We start from the raw sequence: 6,832 nt of genomic DNA, 5'->3' as shown, positions 1-6,832 counted from the left end.
GATCAGGTGAAGTGAATAGTATCTGACAAACATAATTTTATAAAAATGGGTTTGATTGATACATTAAAAAATGAATTACCATTATATAGCGTAGCATTCCAACTATTAATTGGAAAAGAATGATTAAATCAAGATTATTTCCACGACAGGTAAACTCCATATAAACAATATATCAACGTAGATTATGCATGTGGTTTCGTTTTGAATGTCCAAAATTAGTTGTAAATTTACTAATGTCTCCGAATTTTTCTCTATAGAACCACATTTAATTGCCTTTTAAATGAAGTCCCAACTGAATGTTTTATGACGCCATACCTGTATTTTATTTTGTAATATCTAACATTACGAAAATACCGAACTCCGAGAAAAATTCTAAACGGAGAGTCCTTAAGCAAATCACATAACTGAAAATCCTGAGTTGAACTAAATTCAGTGAAAATATGGACGTAAGGTTACTTTTTTTTCTGGCGTAAATACAAAATTTAATCCTGGTATTTATGATGAGTTGATTCATTGCTTTTTCCACATGGTTTAGATGAAATAGTCTTTATTAAGAATATTAATCAATACATGTCCGTTTGGGTCCTTTTAAAAGGAAAGGAATCTAAATGATGCATCAAAAAAATTGTTACAAATGCTCGATAGCTTTACAAACTACAGATTCAGTAAATTTTTTATGTAATATTTAAATCCAAACAATGATCATTTATCATATTCTCTTATAGGCATACAGTTTCAGGATAAACATAATATTAAACCAATGAATCAGGACGAAGAAAACCTATGTAAACTTGTATTGCTTATAGTAAATATCGCAATGAACGTTATAAGGAAAGTTATTAGTTGTAAATTGCTAAACAGTGAAGAAAACTTTATTTTATATTTGCAAAATAACATGCATGTGTTGTTTCATGCTTGGCATAACAACAAAACATGTTGCCAATGCCCAAAAGATGAATGTAACTATTCGGAAAGCATGCTTACAGGTGATCAGTTCCGTCTGATGTTTAATACAGGCAGACAAATAAATAAAGAGCATAAACACGGGACAAATAACAAAATGTATTGTTTTAACAAGATATCAGTTCGGGAAGATGCTTCCCTCGATAATTTAGATCTGACATTAGTTAACTGTCTCCTTATTTGTACATGTACACCTGCATTAGTAAAGGATACTATCGCAAGGTCGTCTATTTTGGACTGGTGTAAAAACATAAAAGATTCACGCAATGAGATATTTCATCTAGCAAATTCTAAATGTTTACCTACTGAGGAGTTCAGACGTAAATGGACAAAAATTGAAGGAGCTGTGTGTGGACTAGCACGACTTGTAGGCAGTCAATACAGTGACCGAATTAAAAAGGAACTAACGACTTTAAAAGCCAAAGATGTGACAAACTGTCAAAAGGAACTAAAAGAAATATTAATTCAGTGCAAACAAGACATAAACCTACTTCTTCATGTAAGTATTGTAAACTTTGATGTAGTAGTTTTTATGAAACAAAAGAATTTAAGAGTTGGATCTACGTCATATCTTTGAATTAGTTAAATGCTGTTTTTGATGCCTCAATCTATTTTATATACATATGTTGTCAGTAAAAGATCGTGCTTAAAAATGACAATATTCATGCTATAACATAATTGTAATATTTTACAATTTATTTTATATTATGCTGCTGCCAAACTTGATCAATAGCAACAACATGAGAAAAGTTTTAATGACAAATTAAAGACAGTTGGAATCCAGAAACTCGAGGATATAAGTCACCAATGGACAACGATATACAACCGAGGTAAAGATAAGATGAAACTCTTTCATAAAATTGTCATTTTTAAAATATGCATCCTTATATTGTCTATATCATGCAGAAATGGTCAAACTGAAAATAATAAAACAAATGTCAAATGTTATGCGCAATGTCTTCCTGTAGATAACAAGTTAGTACAAATCAAGGTTCATTATTTAACAACAATAACATATTCTTTTATTCCACGGAATGTTGACCATGTTGATTTTGATAGCAACATTAGATTGGTTGAAACTTTCACACGTGACGTCGAACAAAACTTCATAATCACCTCTGATCATCATGAAATGTCAGGACTAAATTCTTATTTTCTAAATAGCTTTAGCAAATATCATTTTCGTGTTTCAATTTATTTCAGATGTTGAAAAAAGACTAATTAAATAATCAATGCTTATCCGTACTGTTTATCAATGTGTATGTCGTCTGTAGTAATAAAACAAGCGTATAAGAAGAAATGCCGGTATGCAAACTAATATTTGAAGTTAAGATAGTATACAAAGCTTAGGCAGTGGAATAAAACATTCATTTCCCTTAGCCTCGGGCAGAGTTCTCGTGAAATATGAATATTCTTGGGTGAGCAAATCTTCATATCTCCCTCAGGCACTTGAAATAAATGTATAGTATTGAATGTGCATTTGATTTGGCACTGGAGATTAAACAGCCACTTACGTCATATTGATAATGTTAGACAATGTTTGCAACAAAATGATTAAGATTATGATGAAATTTATGTTGGTGATGAAAATTTTAGAGTATAAACTTGAAAGCAATTGTTTTACCATATAACACTATTGAAACATTTTATGTTATCATTTCAGAAAAAATATGTGCCAAGGCAGGCGAGATCAACATCAACATTGTAGACACTACATATATAAAGGAAGATGCTGTTAAAGGTTATAATGATCCAATTATATTTTACTGGTTCTATCATATCAGAAGTAAAAAATGTCTTTGAGAACTCACATGTGGTATTGCACACTAATATAATGGAGATACAATATGCTATACCAAAAATTATCCGTCAAAGACAGATTAGTTCCCACTCACTAAGTACAGTATTTACTTTTGTTTATTGAAAAATACTAACTTACATAATTGCCTTTTTTGTTTTAATATTCTTGCAAACAATCGCTTGCCAAAAACCATAATTTCCACGAAATTTTCATTTCTCAGAAAAAACTTTAAATTCATGATATATGATGAATAATGTAATATTTCAATATATTTTGTTTCCTCTATTCCTTTTTGTAATCTAATTTGCACAGAAAACAAAAGAGTAGAAGTACTTTTACGCGTTCAGACCCCCGAAGAATGGGATGAGGATACCATAGTCGAGACCATACGACGTATGTGTGATAAGATAAATAAAGGTGGAAACATCATTATTAAGGAGACAACCCTGGAACAATTTATGCTGGTAGTTGAAATTTTGATTGACACGCTACGCATACGACAAAATTTGAAAGATGAAATTGAAATATTTTTCCGGAAAATATTTGATCAGTGCAATATTGATACCGGTCAGTCGGACACAGTAAACGTTTCTATTGAATCCATCAATGAAATTCAAAGTAAGTTTTTGAAAAAAAATTATTTGTGAGGAATATGTTATCATGACTAATATAATGTAATACGTATTTTGAGGTTGAAGGTAAAACATGTTGAAAATGAAACGGACTCTCCAGTATCAGTTTTAACAAATGACCATCGATATTGCTCGTTTCGCTAGCATCAGTTATCTTTTTGTTGTTTAGATATTGTTTTGATTTTTGACATCACATTCGTAACTGAGTCGAAACTATTTAGCCTTAATAACAAATTTTTCCTATTGCTCAATAACTTCTCTCTAAAGATGATTTTGATTTGCTATTTGTCTCTTAATGTGAACAGTTTTGTCCGGTTTTACTTTAACTTTTTGTATGTACGGACAGTTGTCATCTAATTAACCCTAAGGATAATACCATTATGTTTATCACGACACCATTTGAAAGATTTTTTAATACAACTACTAAACGACAAATAGAAAAAGAGAGACTTTGAGAGCACCAAACAAATTTTAGTATATTGAAACCAACATGAACACGTGTGATCACAATCAAAACATCAAATTACTTATATTTAGCTCAGTTACTTATTGAAAAAGACGTCCAGAAAACTATCTATTATCACAGGATAAAAAGATCATTAGCTATATTAATCTGTGTAAATGTTTTAACTAGAATATTTGTAGTTTTGATAACAAAGCTTAGCTTTAATTACAGGCCACGTTCCGGCTGATGTTGAACTACTTTTAATGAAGAGCCTGACAGTTCAAAAAAGACAAAACGCATTCTTTACCAGTTGTGCAGTATGGTCTGACAATCATTATATTTTTATTGATAGCAACAATATGTGCCTTATTCTGTCCAATCACAAAACTGGTGATACTGAGGAAATTGAACTAAGAAATAAGCCATTTAGTATGGCGATTATTGATAGCAACAACGTAGCTATTTCCTTCCCAGAAAAGCAGGAAATTGCAATTCTCAATTTAAGCACTATTAGCAAACATGGACCGACAAAGTTTAAAAAGGTTAATGGTAAATGCTATACACTAACAAAATATGATGACAACACATTACTTGTGTACATACAGGGCAAAGGAATACATTCTTATAACATGTCAAAGGACGAATTTAAATCACTTAATATACAAATTCCATCTTTTGTTCCACATTCTGATGAAATTTGTGCTCGAAACAATCGTCTTTTTCATACTAACCGATCTAGTGGCTCCGTATTTTGTTATGAAATAAATGAAACAAATGGTAGTATGTTGTGGAAATTTGAAAGCGATTTGAAAAGACCTACGGCGTTGACATGCGATACATTTGGTAATGTTTATGTTACCGATTATACATCTCACCAACTATATTTTATTTCAGCTAATGGTAAGTCCCATAAATCGCTTTTGAGTAAGAAAGACAAGCTATGGCTTCCAACTTTTGTATATTTTTGTGTGAAAAGAAATTGTTTATTGGTAGTTAATAGAGACAACGGGTATGCCGCAAGTTACAGCATAAAGTATGCAAAGATAGAATAAAGAATTGTTAATCATATTTTGCTATTCTTGAACTCAAACAATTTTTTTATTCATTTAGTATATGTCTTTTTGTTATTTGTTTATGTTTTGTTTATAATAAATGATTATCTTTGATTATAGATCTACTTGTAAATGAACCCCCACATGATTAGTTAAACACTTAGTGAATTTGATTCGTTTGTTGCAATTGAAAAATAATATAACGTTGTCTAAATTTCTTTTTTTGATCCTGTCCAGTTAAAGGAGAGAATAAAACATCTACATATAACTCTTCGGTCAAATACGCATACCTAATACGGTATATATGGGGTCAGTAAATTCCATATGGGGTGAGAGCCAAGCTCGCATCCCCATATGGAGTTAACTGACCCTATATATACCGTATTACGTCACTAGCACACTGACTACTGTTAGCATTAAGAAACTACTTCCATTGATCCTACAACAACAGATGCCAACAAGAACAACTTCTTAGGTTTAAATGTGTTTTATGAATTTATTTCCATCGTAATCATCAATTTCGTCGTCTATTGAAACCTTTTAGATTTTTTTCTCAGTACCGTTTTGTTTTTATAAAGAGACGTAACGCCACCACTAGCCCCCGCCTCATTCTTACCTAATATGGAATATAAAGGGACGTAACACCACTACTAACCGTGTATGAAATAATCCCAGCCTCCCTACTAACCTAATATCAAATATACACAGTTTGCACGCGGACACCTTTAACCAATCATATTCCTAGAAATGTATTGGAGGTAAGATAATACTGTATTCTTGAAACAAACCAAACTAATATATAGCCGCTATTAATGACCCGATTTCACCCGTATTTCTTAGCCTTGAGATTGATTTCATAAGTAATATTCCTTTGAAATACCGGCAAATTCGTAATTCTTCCATGAACAGGAAGGTCATGTAGCTATGTAAACTGTCAAATTAAGTGACCCATTAAGTGCATGGCTTCACTTGACAGCTTTGGTGTCAAACACACTGTTAATTAACACCAATTACCTTAGCTTTAGGTCGTAAATAAATTGCATCATTGGTTTACAAACTGAATTAGAGTTACTTCCCCTTATTTGTCACCATTCAAAATTATTCCTTATATTAACGTTGTATGGGTGAAAAAGATTAAATCATAAAAATATAAAATTCAAATACATATTGAAAAATAACTTTTCATTATTTTTATACCTTAATACAATTGTTTTTAAAAAGTTGAAAATTATTTTTTTCATTTATACTTCCTTTAACTGTATTACTATATTTTATCATAGTCTAATTTCCTTGTCATTGAAAAAAATAAGGGATTAAGGCTACATAGTCAATAGTCTCAAACATTTAAGAATTACATTAAATTCTAGTTTTGATGATTGTAGTATTTTTCCTCAAAAAGTAAAGCACATAAGACTGAGTTACACAAATTTATAAAAATCTTTAAAAGTGCAATGAAATAATAAGTGAACATGCATTGATGTTTTGGTATCTTTGATATACATTATAAGAAAATGTACCATAAATTCTGAAATTCAGCTCGAAAAAGTTCGTACGCGTTATGACCTGAGATTTGATTCTTCAGTGCAGGTCATGACCTGCATTTTCATCGTCAAGGTTGACAGGTATGGCTATATACTGATTAAAAACAAATCGTTTGTCTAGCTTAATACATAATATAAACATTTGTTTCCTTAATGGTGTCTCTTGCATTTTACTGCCTGTTTCTGAAGAATGATTTGAATCCTGAACAGATGTTGTGTATGATTGATAGAGAAAATGGTATTATGTGATTTAAAATAGCAATAACATATATTCCACGCTACAAGCCGGTTAATTAAAAAATGGGAAAAGTCCTCAAAACAATAAAAAAAAAAATAAAACGCTGAAATATATCAACAAACGGAACTCCTGGAAACCAACTGTCTAAAAAAACTAATTT

At 31.0% G+C, this 6,832-nt stretch overlaps 1 long non-coding RNA gene across 1 annotated transcript; it reads left to right on the top strand.

Annotated features, from left to right (window-relative positions):
• The first annotated feature begins 653 nt into the window (after window positions 1-653).
• Window positions 654-5,007, top strand: LOC143064442 (uncharacterized). Its single transcript, XR_012975250.1, has 5 exons — window positions 654-1,462; window positions 1,697-1,793; window positions 2,627-2,704; window positions 3,077-3,382; window positions 4,073-5,007. It is a non-coding gene; the product is annotated as an uncharacterized LOC143064442 (long non-coding RNA).
• Window positions 5,008-6,832: the final 1,825 nt, after the last annotated feature.

This window comes from Mytilus galloprovincialis, chromosome 1, assembly GCF_965363235.1.
Source record: "Mytilus galloprovincialis chromosome 1, xbMytGall1.hap1.1, whole genome shotgun sequence".
In the NCBI taxonomy this organism is placed as follows: domain Eukaryota; kingdom Metazoa; phylum Mollusca; class Bivalvia; order Mytilida; family Mytilidae; genus Mytilus; species Mytilus galloprovincialis.
The sequence above is the reverse complement of the archived record's forward strand: the minus strand, read 5'-3'. Positions and strand labels throughout refer to the sequence as shown.